At 42.4% G+C, this 18,523-nt stretch overlaps 1 long non-coding RNA gene across 2 annotated transcripts in view; it reads left to right on the forward strand.

Moving 5' to 3' along the window:
- The window catches only part of LOC128788861 (uncharacterized), a 55,486-nt gene that overhangs the window by 13,916 nt on the left and 23,047 nt on the right, over positions 1-18,523 (forward strand). Inside the window, exons 4-5 of one of the 2 annotated variants that reach the window (XR_008431224.1) lie at positions 3,289-3,436; positions 3,792-3,941. This is a non-coding gene — a long non-coding RNA (uncharacterized LOC128788861). Of the gene's footprint in view, positions 1-3,288; positions 3,437-3,791; positions 3,942-18,523 lie in introns of those variants that run through there. The other variant, XR_008431225.1, reaches the window with a different exon arrangement.

Raw genomic sequence — 18,523 nt, forward strand, 5'->3', positions numbered from 1 at the left:
TGTCCTGTCCTTTCCTAATGCAGCAAAACAGCAAAGACGGTGCGTAACGATAAGCTGTCGTGTTCCGCTCCCACCTCACCAGGAGAGCCTCATCTTACCAGCTGCAAGAGCAGCCTTTGCTTGGAAGGTGGGAGAAGGATATGAGAGTTTGTATAAACAGTGCTTTTATTCCCAGGGAGATTTTTAACACTTGTTTTGGTGGCTTGCTCAGATTTGCATACTTGAGTAGAGACAGCAGCCTGGTATCCAAGTGGTAGGAGAGAGATCTGTTCAAAGAAAAAAATAATTCCTTTCATGGGTCCAAGAGTTAGTCTCTAACACCACAATCTGAAAGACTTCCGAGCTGACCCAGCGTTTTCTGTGTGTTAGTGCTACAATTGCAAACCTACCTGGGGTTTGTAATGTGCAAATTCAGTTAATTTTCTTAGCTGGAAGACAAGCAGTAACTCTATCCTTTCTAAACTGACCAGCGTGGGAGTCTGTATTTTAACCTTAAGAAGAGCTAGCAGCCTTGAGGAACACCACTAGGAAGTGGAACTCAAGCAATTACACTGAACAAACAATGAATTGCATAAATTTCTAGTGTGTCTGTTTGCGTGGACACCATTGAGAAAGGGAAAGGAAGAGGAAGGATGGACCTGACACCAACCATACACAGTTTAAAAGGGAATGCAGAGGAGACTGTGGTTACAGACTGATTTAGGAGTTCATTGAGTACATTGAAGGAACCTGGTGTAAGTGGCTGTGGATTGATATTTCTCACATGGCAGCAGCCCAGCTGTGCTGTGCTGTGGACACATTAAGCCAGCAAAGATGCATCACCTCCAGAGATTCAGGCTGAGACAGCTGAGCCCATTTACACCAGCACCACTGCATCTCTGACCCAGCTTCTGCCAGGAGAGGTATTTTGTTGAGGGGATGGGGCTGGGATGATTCCCAGGCCCTGGGCAGGCCTTGCTGTGCTGGCACAACACCTCTCTCTGAATCCTCTGACAAGCTAAAACAGCTGAATTGTTTTACATTTAGTTTGTTTAAGCGACCTTTTGCAGTGGTGTGAATGCACTGAACATTTTAGTTGTCCTTCTCTGGATATCTTTTGCTTTGTCATGTTGATGATGTTCTTACTCAATTTATTTAGCCAACACAATTTGGCTAACACTATGTTGAACTCTGTTCCAGGAGGCCTCTTTGGTTCAGGTGCCTCCACAGCTTCTCTAGGAAGCTAGTTAGGATTTTTCTGGTCAACAAGAGTGCATTTGCATTTGTTCACTATTGCTCCTCTTCCCTTATCTCTGTTTGTATTACATTACAACTCAGGGTGTTCCTGCACTCATCCCATGTTGGTAGGGTGCCCAAAAGCTGACAATTCTGTAAGCTTGTAGTCTGCGTGTGGTACAAAAAGTACCAGAGAGAGTTGCTAAGGATTTTTATAAAGATCTCAATGTTGTATTTCATTCTCTTAAATGAAATTCCTGCTGTAGATCCTCCTACACGCTGAAGTAAGGAATCTGTGTGAAAGTGTCTTCACTCCATGTGTGTTTATTGTCAAAGTCCTTCAGGCTTTGTTTGACTATTTTGATGTGTCCAGTTTCTTATCTGATGTTTTCTGGTTACCTTTCCAATTCAGTAGCAAAGTCCAAAGCAAGATTGGCATAGGCTCATGGAGGGTGGAGTTGGTAGAGAAACAGTTTAGCTCTGCCCCCTTTTTGATTGGAAAGTTGTCCTTGTAAAATAACCCCAGCTGGGGTCTGAAAGAGAGAGAGTTTATGCATCTTCCTTAAGTGCTATTGGCACAGTACCCAGAGGAATATATCTCATTTTAAATTCGAGGAGCATGACTGTTCCCTCTGTGACACTTAGGTATCACAGACTGGTGATGGGGCTGGGGCACATGTTCAGAAGGAGAATCAACTGCAGGCAAATGTCTCTCATGACTGTTTTCATGACCTGTCCTCAAGGATGTCGAGGGTTCAAGGTCCCACACCACACCCAGGTGCTCTGCTCCATCATCCCTACTGCTGGAAAACAGGCCTTCTTCTAAACCTCTCTTCCCATGGTTTAAATATATTACTTTTTGCTCTAACCCCCAAACACTCCATTGTGTATACTTTATATAGTCTCGAATGTAGAATGTTTGAATTCCTGAGAGAACACGGAAGAAAACCAACTTATGCCTCAGAAGGTGACTCAGAGGCCTTTCTGGCCAAAGACAAAAAACTCTGCTCTTACCATCCCAGGACAGATTAGAAGCACCTAAGAGTGTCCTGACTGATACTATTTAATAGGTGGCAAGGCTTGGGCACTATGTGAGAATGGAAGGAATTTGAGAAGGTTTATTACAAACAAATTGTGCTTTCTTAGTAGGTGCTTATGATCTGCCATAAATCCAGGGCAGGAGCAGCAGTGATTGTGCAGCCTCTCTCAGGTCAGGGTGAACAATTATGGGTATCTGACCAGAGTCAACCATGGAATACCTGAGCACAGCAAGACAGCAGGAGATCGTGTGATGATTATTAATGGAACACTTGTAACTGTGTCCAGGCAATTTACATGATGAGTAATGTAAACATGGAGATTATTGAATGGGGAGTGAAAACTATCAGGCAGCAGGTTAGTGGTTGTTGCTTTAACTGGGGACCAGAAAGAAAATCCTCTCTGAGGTCATTAACTGTAATCACCTGACACTCTGCTAGAGCTGAACTTACCTCAGCTCTCAACTGTCCTTCTAGCTCAGCTTGAAATGCCTGAAGTGATGGTGGTGATTTTGTTCTGTGAGCTATGGCATGAGCTGCAAGTGAGTGTCAGTCTCAGAAGATGACTCCATTTCTCAGAGAAGTTTCCTTGAGAACCTTTTCTGGTAGCTAATCAATGCACTTCAAGCTGACTTTTCCATGTTTCACCAAAGCTGCGGAAAAATCTGTGGTTTTGAACAGTGTTCCACAGCTATTGCTTTGATTTTTGAAAATTCATTAAGAACAACAATGACAACAACAAAAAAATCATTCTAGTGAGCTGAATAAAGCTGAACTGGCAAATCCCAGATACCCAGAAGAAACAGTGTCCTGTTTGTAAGGAAAGAGTGTGGTTAATGTGGTCAGACAGCTGGGCTACAGGCCAGGCCATGCCTCCTAAACATATTTTATCTAACCTCATGTCACAGGCAGGATGTGGGGAATGTAATATTTTCTCTTCTGAAAGGTAAGGGCCATTCACAGAGAGCATACACAGACATTGCTCCCTTGACAGGTGCTTTGCCTTATACCCATTGAACCTCTACTTCTTCATTAGGGTATCAGAAGAAATTTCTAGACCTGCTGGGATCAGGATTGAGGCAGATCCACCTTGGTGGCTTTCCTCAGGCAGTCAAAAAGGCAAAGACAGGCTGCAACCAGGCCTGAATGGACCCATTCTCCTCAGCCAGCTGTGAACACTTAAGGTATGTCTCACCTAAGCATGGGGTGTGATTGTAGCACATAAATAATGGGTACAGCTAATGTGGTCCAGAAACTATAAGACTGTAGAGTTTCTGGAGAGTCCTTGCTCCTTCTCTGGCTGCTGATGTTGCATAGGGTGGCTGCAAGAAGCCATCAGGGCTACAGGAGCACCTCTGCTTGGTTGGCTGAAGCTAAGGGGATGTCTAGTGGTGGTATTTTAGGACCCAGATTTCCCTTTAACTAGAGGCATCTAATTTTTCCTCTAAGGAAGCTGATGCAGCTTCCTTGAAAGTGATGGGCAGAGTCAGAAATGAGATTAATGATGTCTTGTGTCATTTTTCCCTTCTGAAAAAACAGCTAAATTTAATTACTGGATACAGGCAAAGCTCATCTCAGCCTCTGTACAGCAAACCCTGTGATGGTAGTGGGGCTTCAATGGACAAAACTGGCGTGAAACTGATGCAGTCTTCCTGACAGGCCTGATGGGTTTCATTCTGCCTCTCTCTCTGCAAGTGGAGACCCAAGAAAATAACCACAAGGAATTTAAGCCTTGTTGTTTGACTGTTTTTTTATGTGAATACCAAGAATATGTGAAGCATTCATGGCTTAGACAATGCAGTGAGACCCTGCTGTGTGACACAGACATGCAGAAGTCAGCTGCTGGTTTCTCAATGCAGTGCATTGATTTTTGCAGTAACATATCACCACCCCTCGGACAATAATTGGGGCCTTGGTGTCAGGTAAAGCTAAAAGAGACAAAACTGTATTGCCTTTATCTAGAGTCTCATGTGCTGCTGTGACTAAGGAGAATGTATATAACTATAGGTAGCAGTGTGAGACAACCCAGTAAATAAATACTGAAGGGAGATTAAAGAAGGATCATCAATATCATCCTATTTTCTTTTAGAATTTACAAAGATTTGCCTTGGTAAAAATTATACAGTTGGTGGTAAGCTTGTTCTGAGGGAATGTACTCACACAAAGACAACACTCTGGCAAAATTATCTTTGAGGCTGTGCCAATAGCAGGTAGAGAAACTCAGGTGCAGTTCCCAAAGGGCTGCTTCTCCCTGATGAAGATCATTGCAACAGGCAGACATGGTAATGCATTGCTAAACTGCCTCCTTTTATTTTCCTTGGTCTAGGAAATGCATAATTTTCTCAATAAAAAGGAACTAATTACTTGTTTTTCAGGCTATTTAACCAAATGCATTGTATACATGCCCCCCTGGAATGTGCTCTGGAATTGCTGCTGCTGCAATCACAGCAGGGAAGGATTTTGCTGCTCATGTTATCAAGTTTTTCTTGTTGCACATTATTAGACAGAGCTGTTTCTTGTTCTTGGATGTTTTTTTTTAATGCACTGGGAAACTTCTACTCTAGCATCTTTGCCAGTTTTCTTTTTGGAAACCTAGATTAATTTATTTGAATGTTTCTTTGCTATTTCTCAAGAATTCTTCACCTTTTTTGTTTCTTTCTCTCCTGTCATAAAGTCTTTTTCACCTCCTCAAACCAGTTACCAGCAGACTAAGAAGCTCTTGCCCTTAACCATGTAATTTGGACCAGACTTTTCTCTGCCTGTCTTGTGTGTTCAAGTCATAATCTTGGTTTCAGAGCAGCTGTCAATGATGAAATAGTTCTGGTGCTGAGCAGGGAGCTCAGGCATAGCTCAGACACCTACCCTTTCTTCAGACAAGCTTTCATGCTCCTGCACTTGAAGATGGATAAAATTCCCCATGTGCAGTACTGAAGTGGTTTCCTTTTCCACAGATTCACAATGAAATGTGGTTGGGTTTGTTTTAGTTTGTTTTTTAAAGTTCCTTTCTTCTCACCTCCCAGATGTTTCCAATTGATTATCTTTTCATGTCTTTAAATTTAACTAGTTCCTCTTTAATTCTTTACATATTCTTCCTTATTTAACATTTTTGTGAAGATGTGTACTACATGTACTGAAATCCAAGAGGGGCAGTTCTGTGGATGGAGGTAGTATTTTTCCCCAGTGAGATTCTCCCTGTCCTGCTATACAGGTGTAAGTAGTTTAATTGCCTTTTTTGTTTGGTTGCTTGGTTGGAGTTTTTTTGTTTTGTTTCGTTTTTGGAAGGAGGCAGGGGGATCAGGTAAGGTAGTTGTAAATTCACAAGATTTAATTTTACTTTTTGCTGTTCTGTGACTTTTCCAAGGCTTGTGATGTACTGAAGGGCTGTGTGATGGGGAAAAGTACCACAAGCCTTTTTATTCACATCAGCATGTTCTACAAGGGCTATCTTTCCATTGTGACATCCCCTCTTCTGGCCTTGCCTCACTCATCTACACCACCTGTCACTACCCTGGGCAGTGCTGCAAACTGCAAATCCCTGGAGGAGAGGGAATCCCTCTTACTTGGAAGAAGGCTTCTATTTTCTGGTCTTGGAGTGAGTTTGGAAGTCTCTTGTTGTTTTTGTGAAGGACTTTGTAATTTGCTGGTTTGTGACACATCAGTCTGGATTTTCCAGCTCTTTCACAGTGCATCACTGCTTTCCCTGACGGACAGATTAGATTTAAATTTGCACTTGCAGTGTCTGAGCGAGCGAGGGTGGTACTTGTATGCACGGTGGAAATCTTTTCTCCTTTCTTGTGACACGTCTGCACAGAAGGTGTGCTTCACGTGGGCGTGCTCATGTGCAGGCAGCGTGTGTCATGACTGTGTCTGCAGGTGATGCTCCTCGGGACATCTGTCCCTGGGCTGCGCTCCCTGTGCTGCTGCATTCCTGGCTGCCGCTGCTGCCCATCCCTTCTCCAGTGGAGCAACAGTGCCAACTGCTGGCTGCTGTGCCTGGCCTGCCATCCCCTAAGCTTCATTCTGAGGCAGTGCCGCCTAAAACACATCAGCGTCCCCTCTGCTGACCGTCTGGCTACTTAGCAATAATATCTCAGTTTGTTAGTCCTTTTTTCCATACCAAAATAATATTCTGTTGAGCTCAGGTAAGCCTCAGGTTACCTTTGCTGGAGACATATCTAATTGTTTAATGTTGGTTTAAAGCTGCATGTCTCTCCTGATCTCCCAGGGCTGGCTGCTCAAAGAGGGGAGGAGGTTTCTGCTCAAGGTGCCATGAAGTGCTGCCTGAAAGTTCTTTAATCATTCAGTTGTGGCAGCAATTTGTCAGCTATGTATTTGGGACACTCTTATTGTTATAGCCACAGTGAACTCTAGGGAAAACAAGATGGTGATTTTTGTATTTCTGCACAGAGTACACACAGCATTTTCACTCAGTAAAGGAAAAAAAATAAAAGAAAACAAAGAAAATGGGAGGGTAAGAAAAAGGAGATAATCTACAGCTGTACATATAAGCATGGTTTTATTCGAATTTCAGTGAAATGTTTTAATAGAAAAAATAGTTTGTGTTTGTGGTTTTGTTTTTGTTTTCCCAAGATGAATAGCAAATGGAAAAGACAAGTTTGTTTCTTTAAATGTTTCCTGTGAGAAGGAGGTTACAATGTTTGCAGGAGGTGACGGTAGAGAGGACACATATATGGGGAGCAGGAAACTGGGGAAGAAAAAAGTATAAAAGGAAACAATTAAAAGAGCTTTTAAGAAGGAGAAAGACAGTGAACGGGTAAAGCAATAAACCTGGCAGAGATGATCAGGGGAATTTTGCAGAAGAAAAAAAAAAAAAAAAAAGGGGGAGGGATAGGAGGCAGCCAAACAAACTAAAAGTGAGTTTGATGAGTCAGGGTTTCTGTGGGTTTCTTGCATCTCCCAGAAGGCCATTTTTTTACTTCCTCTCGGCCACAAATGTTCTTCATTTTTTTTTGGAACTGAACACGAAAGGAAAACTAATAAATCAGCTATTCTTAAACATAAATGACAAGTCCAGGCTGAGGCACAGGTGGACCACAACCACAGGAGGTCTCTTAAATCAAAGTTGCAGAACTTTGGATAGCCAGCAGGTTTAGTACTGCTTCCAGCCCTCTGTTACTCTTTCAGTCATGTAGTGTTAGGGTTTGGATAGGGAAGTCTAAAACAGGCAAAAAGAATAAATAAATAAATAAATAAACGCATTTTGATGCTGCCTTGATAGACAGGATCATCAAAACTCCTCCTGCACAACTGAAATCTCAGTGAAGAATTTCTTCTTAGCTAATCTAAACCCACATCTTTCAGTATGTACTGGTCTGTTCCAATGACAATGTTTTGACTTTTTATTACTGATGTAAATACTTAAGCTGCATGCAATGACATCATTTACTATTTTATTTAATTAAACAAAATAATTTTTTTTCCAGGAAATGTGGTTGCAAATTTCAAGAGTCTTGTTCTAACCATGCACTGATTTGTTTTACTTTCACACAGGCAGGTGTGAAACTGTAAACTCTGAAGCAGTTTATTTCTCTGAATAAAGGGAGCAGGCTCCATGCTTTCTTATCAACAGCAGGCCTTTGCCACTGAGCTAACCAGCCTCTTACTGAAAATATATTGTTATATGTATAATATATTATCATGTTATTAGGGAAAAGTAATGGGACCAGGGCTGAAAAAGCTGATGGAGATAGGAGGATGCAAAGGAGCGTAGTTCTGCACTCAGAGGTGGGATATGAGGCTGGGGAAGGCAGAGGGCTGTCACTCCCTGTACCAGCCATGGGTTTTCCCTACGGTGGGATACCGTGGGGACACGTGAGGTGGCTGTCTGCTGTCCCTGCAGGCCCAGCAGGGGCAGTGGTGCTGGGAGCTACGATGCCGCTAGATGTCCCTTGTCACCCGAGTGAGGTAGGCAGCTCGTCCCCATCTCTTCACTTCGGGCATGTGCGATGTAGTGTTATAAAGAAGCCTGCTCTTTAAGTATTAAATATGGAGAAAAGTTGAGTTTGTATTTTAAAAGTAACTCCTGTATCAGCCTGTCATGGATAGCAAGGAGAAAGTTACGTCCTCAGCCACTTTTATTTTTATTGGAAGATAGGGAGGATTTTGTTTTGAAGAGGTATTTATGGGGCAGTTCAATATTTCCTGGGGGAGAAGTCATGGTTTGGTGACCTAACACTGCGGTTTCCCACTGTGGTGGAAAAGCTAACTTTCCCTGCTGACACAGGCCTGTCTGGTGCAAGGTGGGGGCCTGGCAGCCTGCATCAGCTGGATTGGTGGGGGGGAAAAGACCTGTGGGATTTCCTTGTGTCTTCTTAGTGACTGCCATTTTAGGCATGCTGATGTGGCAGAAGGCAGGTAAAAGAGGTCACTTCTGTGAAGAACTCAGCCCCTCCACCTCAGTGGTGCAGCCATACACCCAAAGGCTCTGTGTGCCCCTGCAGAGGGGGAAAAGGCTGGTGGAAAAGGAAGCAGCTGCTGAGGGAGGTGGACTGGTGTAATCATGTAGAGTGAAGGGCAGGAGTGTCTAAAGGGGTCACAGGGAAAGCTCCCAAAGCTCCTTACACCTGGCCCCTCAAAAACCATCTCACACTTCCCAGCCCCTGTGTCACTCAGCACATGCAGAGCCATGTGGAACTCACGCTGCCCAGACACGTGGCTTATGTTTGTCCCTCCAACCAGCTGTGCTGGTTCTGCCTTGCCAGTGGTGCTCGTGCCTCTCTACACCAGTTTGACAGCTGGGTTTGAAGAGTGGCCTCCAACAACAGGAGAGTGCTGATCTCTTAGCAGTCCTTCAAGAGTTAATTCCTCCCTGTGCCCTAGGCATGTGGCCATGTTTTCACCACGGTGGAAGCTGTGTTTCCATATGTCCCTGCCTCCTGTGGCTGGCACCTCGGCATGGGCATCTGTGCCGCCCTGCGTGCCTGTGCCCTTGCGAAGGCTATTCTGAACCTGCGACGGGCAGCTCCTGCAGCGCCCCGTGTGCCCTCTGCACACACCATGGCTGCGTGAGCAGTGGGGAGGGATGCCCCTAAACTGCCTGAAAGCAGCTACAGGGCTTTACCTGCCCAGACAGTGTTATGGACTTTGCTCCAATGTAAGGAATAACTGACTGAATGTCACCTGTTTCTCAGGGCGTGCTGCTGCTGTGCGTGGCTGCACGAACCAAGCTGTTGAGTATTCTGAGTCATATCTGCCTGCCTGAATGACAGAAATGAAACATTTGCTGCTTTCTACTTCATTTAAACCCCTGGGAGCCTGTGGGGCTCATCCTCCTCATGCACCAATGTATCCATGTGTGCCACTTACCAATCAGGGGCTTCTTCACCGGTAATGTTTGAGCAAATGTCTTCATAACAGAGGGACTACACACAGATTATTGTGATCATAATTTGGCCAACATAGCCTTTATTACTAATGGTGATGCTGGAGATGGAAAACCCAGCTTGATTCTCAGATCCCTGCTGAAAAGTAATAAAATAAAGAGGAACAAAATTGGTGTGTGAATTTGCTACCAAACCTTTGAAAAACACAAAAGCGGAACCCTGCCAATGCTATTGCTGGCAATTTTTCATAGTGGAGCCTCATTTTGAGGTAGGATTAGAAGTGGAAGTGCATTTTTTGTCTCTGACATTAGTATCATGTTATTGTGTAGAAATGGAGGGCTTATAATTATTTGACATTTGTTGTACTGTAATTATTGGGTGCCCCTCTTGCACATACAGAGTGAGTATTTTTTAATATCATCTGATAATAGAGTAATTAGAGAATAACTTCAGCTATCATAAGAAACAGGTGTATTAACACAAAGAACAGACAAAAGAACCACTTCAATGGAAGTGCTCTGTTAAAAATGGAGCCATGTTTCTTTTTGCTTTGTTGAGAAGATAGATGAAGGCAGGCTGGCTTTGTGTAGTTTTTTTTTCATCCCTGGGCAATGGCAGAACTTGCAGGTAAATTCTGTTGTCAGAAAATTCTATGATGGTAGCTGAGAATGATATAATATCCTGCATACTCATTTCGACAACAAGGAAAAAAAATCCTAACTCATAGCTTGGATTTTGAATATCAGAAAGAGCCTTCACTACCAAGAAATGAGCCTTCAGTACTAAGAATACAGAAAAAGCAACTAAATTTTTTTAAACATAAGAAGAGCCACTTGATATAACCAGTAGCAAATAAAAAAGAATGTAAATGTAATTTTAAATTATTTATTTCACTCTCTTTTTTTCATGTTAATATATCCTTGGCTCCAGTTCAGACTGACATGCTAATTATGGATGTAAGAAAACCTAACTTTTTATTATGCTAATTAAACTGTGTGTCACATAGACATTTGGGGAGAATTTCCCATGCTTTCCTGTATGAATGGAAGGAAAGAGCAGCAGTGCTCACTTAAAACTGGATTTTTTTTCCTAGCACCTTGCAAAAAAGGCATCATTGTATTTTGATTAATCCATGCTTGGTCCACCTCGGATGTTTCTATGGAAACAGAATTTTTTTCCTTGATGGAAATTGTTAGGCTCAGGAAAGCTCCTCACTGCACAAAACCATTTGAGCTCCTGAAGAACTACTTGTTGGAAATTTAATGTGCATAAACAGAACGCCCAAATTCCTCCTTGGTGTTATTGTTGTCAATGCTAATACAGAACTGTTTCCTTAATGATACACAGTGGTGCCTTTTCACTCCACAAGAAAATAGGGTAAGAGTGGTATTATTTCCATGCAAAAGAGCACTTTTCCTGGTCCAGAAAGAATTAGCCTGCAAACCATCCAAAATTAAATTTTATTAATTCTGATGTGTGTTTATTATTTAGTTCTGGATCCAAATATTTTGGCTTGATGGCTGTTAAAATTTAATTAATTTTGTTTTGCAGATTGGCAATAACTTACACATATTTTTCTTGTGTATTCACCTCAATTTTGGATATGGAATTTTGCTGGGTTTTGGTTTGCTTTGGTTTTTTGTTTTTTGTTTGGTTTTTTGGTTTGCTTTTGGTTTTTTTCCTCCCAAAGAAAACACACGTTCTTACTGGATGCTACTGTGATATTTGGAATACCTTTTGAAAATCAACCAACAGAGGGAGCATTTGTGTGTTATTATTAATTTAACCAAATGGTTGGAAACATGACTCTCATTTTCCACATAATTTCTGGACAGCATATTTATTGTGTAAAATTACAGGATTTCTTGACCATTAAAATATCTTGGTCTGGAGTGTTTCAGTTTTTAAAAAGTCCAATCTTGAGTTTAAGCTAACAGTGCAAATAGCTATTTTAAATTGATTGTCAGGTTTATATTTTTTTTTTGTTTCATCTCTGTTCATCATGGCAAGGAATCTACCAAATGGAAAAAGGAAAATCACTTTGAAAGCAACCACACTTTTCAAACGTCTTCCAGAGACATACTGAAAGCAGAAATTAAATGTCAACCATAGAAAGCAGAAGCCTCAGTATTTCTCGGTACCTCTTTTACATGCTCACTCTTAGAATGTGAATAATAAGGATGATGGTGATGTGTACAGCATTAGAATATGGATGATGATGATGATAATAATAACAATGATGATAAAAATGTTGTGCACCTTTATTCTCCCAAAATCTTTCCTCTTCAGCTTTTAGGGCACTGTTACTTTTAGCCACTCTCACTGCACTTCTCTGTTGTCCTCACGAGGAGTGAAGCAATTGCTGCTCTTTGCAGTATCTCAGCAGATCAGAGCCAGGAACCCAGCTGAATGATGTGGGAGGCTGTGCAACAATTAGAACTATGAAATAACTGGGAGGCACCAGGACTTGGCTGCAGAAAATGGAGAGAGACTTGATGCAGCACCAGAGCTGAGCATCCCTCTTGGCTGGGAAATGTGACACTGCCCAAAACGGTTCTGTAGTCAGGGCCTGGTGGTTGACTTCGAAGAACTGTGCTGCCCAAACCCAGGGTTCCTTTGAAGACAATACCTCTCCTTTATAGATGAGGTTTTTTTAACGAGTGCTCATTTTGAATCTCAAGGGAATGATGTGTTAGATACTCTGAATTAGCAAGGTCTTTCAGTTAGGAAGACTTTTTTTTCCCCCTTCATACTGCTTTCCCTGATGATTAAATTAGGATGCAACTCTTTGTCTAAGCCCTGGGAATGAGCAAATCCAGGAACCTGTAGTGTCTCTGCCTCTTAGGGACAGGAATACAGAGAACTATTTTAATGGCATTAACAGCACCTTATAATTAAGTGGAGAGCAGTACAGTTGCAGCACTGCCATGTGCAGCAGAGGGAGAACCCTATTTATACGCCAGCAGGCTATTCTGGGAGTGCTAACACTGGGAGTGAGCAGCTGTGAGAAAAACAGAGAATAAGTGCTAGTACACTCTGAAATGGAAATCACAGCACAGCGCCATATGTGTTGACAAAGTAGTCCCGCCAGCGCCCTCATTTCAGGGCTCTGAAGTGATAACTTCCAACTTGCTTGATGAATTTTCACAAAATTGCTATTCCAAGAAGCAGTCCCCAGAAATGTAGCCATTCCTTTTATATAGCACATGGGATAACACGAGTCTGCAAACTTCAGTCTAACACTGCTGGAAGACTAGGCAAGAACTGAAATATTTGCCTTCCTCACTGCAGAGCTCATTAACCCACGTACATATCATCCCCTGGGAATGCAGTTTCCTGATCCTGAGGTTCTCCTGTGAGCCCCACACAGATGGATTCCTGTGTGCAGGACTCATGCATTCCAATGTTTACCTTCACCTCTTAAAGCTTTAAAGCAAATATGAGAACAGAATATGAATTCCCTTGGCAAGGCTGCTTTTCTACATGGTTTGGTTATTTATTTGCCTACCGTGACACTGGTTGCTCTCAATAGTTTCCTTTCAATTTTGTTCTCAGGCTCCTTAAAGATTTGAGAAGATCTTGTGGGACCATTTTTGTGCAATGGGAGTAACTTGTGCCAAGCTGTGGCACCTGTATGCAGCAAAGGTCAAGCCCAAACTTGTGATAGTGGAGACCTGGGGTGGATTTCCTAAAATTTGTGAAAAGCCAGTCTATTAAAAGCAGTCAGGTCTCTATTATAGCCTCATCTCTCAATTCCCTCTGCACTTAACATTGTAAAGCACTGAAAATCTGGTGGTTCTTGAACACTTTGGCTCCATCATAGGTGTTAAGTCCTTCACAGGTGTTAAGCCCTTCTCAGCATGGCAGCTCCAGGCACCACTTGGAGTCACTTACTGCAGCCATGTATCCATCCCAGCATGGCCTTCCAGACCCAGAGGTCTGTGCCACAGCTGTGGCCCCGCTTCTGTTCCCTCCTTCCTCCCAGCTACAAATCCTGGTGGAATTCCTCCTCAGATCAGGCATTGCTCCCAGAACATGTAAGTTCTCTGCCCTTGCTGTATGTGTGTTGCTCTGCTGGCACACCTGGTGGTGTCTCAAAAATGCAATTGTGCTTTCTGGTATTTCCCATGAGGGAAATACATTGCTCCCTGCCCAAAAAGCCTGGGGCTGCATGGACATTCTGACTTCCTGCATGCTCAAGAACTGGAGTGACCTAGGCCAGGTGGTGTGTGATAGCTTCAGTGCTCCCCACCTAAAATCTTCTTTAATGTTCATTTTCTATCTCAGATTTGTGTACTTGTGCATAACAGCAACCTGTGACTCGAATATCAGAGGTTTTCCAATTAACTTTTTTAATTAACCATGGAAGTTTTGCAGTTTATTAGCTTCTCAGAAAATTTATGCATTTGTCTTATGGGAAACACCAGGTAGATGCCAGAGGAACTCACTCTGCCAATTTATTATTATGGATTGTTTGATAGAAAGAAAAAAACAGTTTGTGGTTTGGTTGCAGAATAAGGTGTGAGCCAAATACAGAGAGTCTCAGCAAATCTGAGATTTATATAGAGAAATCCACCTCTGCGTGCCTAGCTGAAAATCTTGAGGATGCAAGTACACAGTAAAATATGTAACAAATCTGAGGATCTAACAGTGCTGTGAGCAACCCAAGAGCTTTCCAATTCTGTAATCACTGTAGGCATCCAACTCCCACTGGCTGTCAAGGTTGTGTCTCACTATGACTTTTTAAAGGTCATGCTTAAAGATTAAACACAAGAGGTTGCTTGCTGGTGTTGATGAACAGGAATAATTTGCTGTTGTGATGCAACAGCAACTGTGCATGAGAAGATTGTCAGTTGGAAGGTGCCCTGGATTAAGTTAAACACAGGTTTCAGGACCACAATTTTGTAGGACTCTTTAGCTTCTGCTTTCATCTTAATTGACTCCTTATTTGGGATTGTCCTCTTACAGCTGTAAGCTCAGGGATCATGGAAGTCCAGGGTGAAAAGGAGGGCACTGAAACCAGCTCCTGATCAAAATTCCTCTCGTGGCTCAGATTCCTCTCACCTTGCCGTGGGCAAAGGGTGCTGATGTGAGAGCAGTGGTTCCCATGAAGGAGCACAGTTCAGAGGGCAGAATTTTAGGCACATGCACACAGTTGTGTGTGTGTGGTTAGTCATGAATGAGTGGAACGTGTTTTGGAAATGTTGCATAATGTAATTACTCACTTCTGAGCTGCAAACTCCTTGGGGAAATTACTGTTGTATGAATGTACATGTTAAACCATACAGCCACTGTATATAATATTGTGTTCAGGCAAAAAATAGGTCAGTCAATAATTTGATCTAAGTTCTTCTTATGGGTCATCAAATTAGTCAGAAACATATTTGCTGAACTTTAAAGTGTAGTTATTTTAGGACCCTTGGGATTTGAATGTTCTGAGTCAAGGGAACAAGCTCTGTAACTTTTTTTATTGAGAACAGTTAAATATCCTTTCCTAGCACCTTTAAATGCAGTAATGCTTTTGCATGCCTGAAATACAAGAAATCTAATCATTAATTTTTCTAAACACTCATAATTTGAAAATTGGCTACTTAAAAGAGCTGTGAGCTAAGTACAAAAATAGCTTCAAATAGAAGAACTGAGGCCAGGAGTGATGTTTGGAACCATCAGTCTTCAAAAATTTTTGCCATGCCAGGAGAAGGGAAATAGCCAAGAGAACTTTTGGTAATAGTGCTTGAAAATACAGTGTCTGTGAAGAAAAGAGACATTGTAACCAGAAGCCCCTCAAAATTTAAATGTAATATACATATGTATGAAGTGATCTTTGATCTGCTTTATTCTGAGCTTTCTTGAGAGTTATCCTGTTCCATATTCAGACTTTTTGACCTTGTTTTGCCACGTGGGTTTAAGTGTAAGTACTGACACCTGGGAAGGTTCCAGAAGTTCACAGGTCCAGAGCCTTATGTCCCTTAACCATCTCACACATGGTTATTTCTGTAGTTTCTCATGCATTGTAAACTGTACTGTGCTTGGGGCCTTTCACAGCCTCAAGGACCACCTGTGAAGATACCTAATGGGCCTAATGATGCCATTGACCAGCCCCACCTGGGCCTTCCAACCACACCATGGCCTGGGGTCAGTTCAATTCAGCCTGGAGCTGCTGTTCCTTTCCTGAGTTTCTGTGGGGTTGTGCTCTCCTATTGCTCCTCCTAGGTGGCTCCTGGCTCATCCTTGGTTGTGCTGTAGACCACCAATGGATCCATTACCAGTCCTCCATGTTCAGCACTGTGGGTTTCTGCCTCTCAGTGAGGCCCTGGATGGTGGAATGTGACCTTCTCCTGCTTAATCCCTGCTGTGAGGAAGCCGGGCCCATGTCCTTCTGGTGGTGAGTCTGATTCCCAGTCTGGTTTCCTCCAGGAAGATGATGAGGTTGTTGTTGCCTGGATGCAGGTCAGCAGCTATTTTTATGCCTTGCATCTGAAAAAATTTTAAGGCAATGTTGTCTATTCTAACTTCCAACCCATATTGTTTTAAGTTCATTCTTGTTTATCATAACTTGTGTGTTTTACTATGTTTTGCTATTATTTACTGCCTCATTTGATGATGTGAAAATTTTCATCCAGTTGTGATGGACATTAAATAGGTTAGCTCTGTACCATCTGAAAGACCATAAATTGAGGGGTTTAATTCATTTTAAGTAAACCTTATTTTATCTTTTGCAGCCCTAAAATTGCAGACTTCAAAACTATGTTCTATGTCTATCTTTAGTTTCAAAAAATATTGTAATTTAACTTGAATTCCAGGTTTTATTTTGCTTCTCATTAAGCTGGAGAATGTTATTGTGTGCCTGTAATTGGGCATCTTTGATCTCAAGACAAGCCACATGAGGGTAAATACTCTTTCATGCAAAGCATTCCTGTTTGCACTTGACAAAAAAAAAACCCAAAAAAAAAAAAAAAAAAAAAAGCCCCAAAACAATCACCTTTCTTTTAGAAGGCCACAAAATAAAGGAGGTGTTGCCAGAGGCTCTTGGCAGGATGAAGCAAACCTTTGCAGTCTACACAACTTCCTTGAATGAAGGTACAATGCTTCGGTAGATGGTTTTGCAGGCTTGAGATGTGTCCACACAATCTTCTGCAAACCTGGGCTTGTTCAGGACTCCAGGACGGAGCCAGCTCTGGAGTGAAATTGCTGTATCCTGCTGGATGTGGTACTTGCTGGAGATGCAAACCTCTGCCCCAAGGCCCCCGTGGTGAATTGAAATGCACCTTTTGCGTGGTTTTCTTTTGGTGGATTTGTGAGCTAGAGGAAAGCTTTGTGGGGGAGGAAATCAGTCAGCTCTATGGAGATCTGGAGAAAAAAGCCTCCTGACCAAAGGTCTAAGTCTGCTTCACAGTGTGCTCCCTGTCTTGTGGGGCTGTTGTGTCTGAGCACTTTCAACCCACATAGGGTGTGTGTTCCTCAGCTGTCCTGTGACCTGGAGATGAATTTTTTGTGTATGTCAGCCTTGCATGTACTTCGTGACCCTTGAAATGATGTGTGTGGTAGGTCTTGTTGGTATTGTGAGGGAATGGGGCATCCCAAGGGCTGATGGAGCACTCTCATGGTGGGGGAGAGAGGAGCACACCCAAAAACTGGTGTAGGATGAGCTTACTGCAGAAACTCAAGGCCTGTGCAGAAAATGTAGCTCCTAACAGTGACAAAGTGTGATTGCATATGAACTCTGATGTTTCAAGGGCATATACTTCCCCCACTCCTTTGTGGTTCATCATGGGCTTGGCAAGAGGCAGACCTCCCAGCTGAAGGCTATTTTCCAGTCTAACTTCTGGTATCTCCTCCAAGGCTTAACTGCCCTAGGGCAGTTCATATTAAAGGACACTAAGTTTTTGTTGAATAGAAATTTATGTGACTGCTGAAGTAGGGAAAAAGCAGTGCAAAATCTCTCTGATTCTCTGATTCTTACATCCAGTGTTTATCAACTTTGCTCATGTGTGACAAGTGGTTTGGTTTCTTGAATCAAAGGACCCCTTTGTTTCCATAAGATCTAAAGATCCTTTTGTATTTTTGTTAGTGATTTTTTTTTTTTTCAAGTAAGGAAAAGTTGATTGAATTTCTCACATTATCTATATACTCTTTCTGGCACTGATAGAATATTACTGAGCTATTAAAATGTGTGACCAGAGCCCAGGCATGGCCTGGTTGGCACTGACTTCAGTGACAGCAGCAGCACAAGCAGCTCTGCTGCTCTGCTTGTGCTCTGTCCCTTGTCTGTTTGGGAATTTTGGCCAGTGCAGGGCATGAGGTGAAAGAAAAGCACTGGTGTGCTGAAGAACAGTGTGTGTGCAGGGGCAACGAGTGTGCTGGGAATTGCTGAATCTGATATTGCCCCAAAAAGAAATAATAGTCAAGCTACAGCCTTAACTCCTGTATGCAAAGAGGGTTTAGCTTTGGTGGTGGAGTGGTCAGAACCATTTATCCTGCAGCAGGTAAACAGTATTTGTGCTCTTGCCTCTGTTAACACAAAGAAATGCAGAAATGCTCCCACTGCTGAAGGCTGGGTAAATTATTATGCTGACTGATGAGGAGGTTTCCACGCCAGTTCCAGTGGTAAGTCCCTGGGAAAATCAGTTTAGCTTCATCATAGACCTATTTACTTCTACCACACTTGGACTGACTATCTTTCAGGGACATTTAAGAATATTTGTGTTCTATAAAATGGCACAAGTAGTGGATTTTTTGAAGGTATAATACATTAGTCTGAGGCTTTCAGTGGCTCACATGCCTTATGACAGTCTTCTACCTAAAGCATTCATAAAATAAAATCTGGTGTAATTCATTTCCCACATGTTACCAATAGCGTGAAACCACAGTCATCCAAAATGCAAAATATTTATTATGGCATGCACAATTCCCACTTTGTCCTGTGAT

This window comes from Vidua chalybeata, chromosome 5 (assembly GCF_026979565.1).
Source record: "Vidua chalybeata isolate OUT-0048 chromosome 5, bVidCha1 merged haplotype, whole genome shotgun sequence".
NCBI lineage: Eukaryota > Metazoa > Chordata > Aves > Passeriformes > Viduidae > Vidua > Vidua chalybeata.